Genomic DNA, 1,127 nt, shown 5'->3' with positions numbered 1-1,127 from the left:
GATGAGGATAGGATGAGGATGAAGAAGAGGATGAGGATAGGATGAGGACGAGAATGAGGATGAGGATAGGATGAGGATGAGTATGAGGATGAGGAACATGAGGATATGATGAGGATGAGGATAGGATGAGGACGAGAACGGGGATAAGGATNATTTAGGGGTAAAAATGGCGCGACCATGGAAGTGTTCCTCAAATATCTTGCGTTGTTCATCATTAGCAAGAAGTCTTGTCAAGTCCAGAGGGTTACATTCCAAAGCTATTGTTCCTTGACTTCTTTGAGAGGTATTGGAGCGTTGTTTCTTTGATTTAGATGATGAAGCCATGAATTTGAAATTTTGAAATTTTAAGTTTTTGGGTTTTTGGAGATTTGGGGTTTTTTTATTCAAGTCACTAATCACGAAAATGTTTGGTTAGAAGTGTTTAGAATGGAAAACGTGATAAGAATAGACACAAGAATCACCCAAAATGGATCAAAAATAAGGTTTTTAGAGGCTGGGAGGCTTTGAGAAGAAGAGAACACGAGTTGAGTGAGGAAGATGAGTTTTGAAAAAGTAAAAAATTACAAAAATTTCATATATAACGGCACAGAGTAATCGGTTACTCAAAAATAAATATTTAAAATTTCCAAACAGCAGCTTTGAGTAATCGATTACTCACTTTGGATAATCGGTTACTGAAACACGTTGTTATCCCTGTAATCGGTTACTCTCCAGTGTAATCGATTACTTACCTTGGAAAAACTTATGTTCAGGCAAAATTAAGCTGTGAAAATGATTTTTAACCCAAAAATTTAAGTTTTTGACATGAATAAATATATTTAAGATCAAGTAGGCATTGAGATAATAATAATAATGAAACAAACATATAATTATATAAGCATGTTAAGACAGGTAAGCTTCACCAAGAATGCCTAATTCAAGTCTAATCTTGTAAAAAGGTTCTTTTGCCAAGGGTTTAGTAAAAATGTCTGCAAGTTGATTATGAGTATCAACAAATTATAGAGATATATCTTTCTTTTGAACATGGTCCCTCAGAAAGTGATGCCTTATATCTATGTGTTTGGTTATAGAATGCATAATGGGTTTCTTTGTAAGGTTTATAGTACTAGTATTATCACATTTCAGCG

This window comes from Lupinus angustifolius, chromosome LG06 (genome assembly GCF_001865875.1).
Source record: "Lupinus angustifolius cultivar Tanjil chromosome LG06, LupAngTanjil_v1.0, whole genome shotgun sequence".
NCBI lineage: Eukaryota > Viridiplantae > Streptophyta > Magnoliopsida > Fabales > Fabaceae > Lupinus > Lupinus angustifolius.
This window is presented reverse-complemented; position numbering follows the sequence as displayed.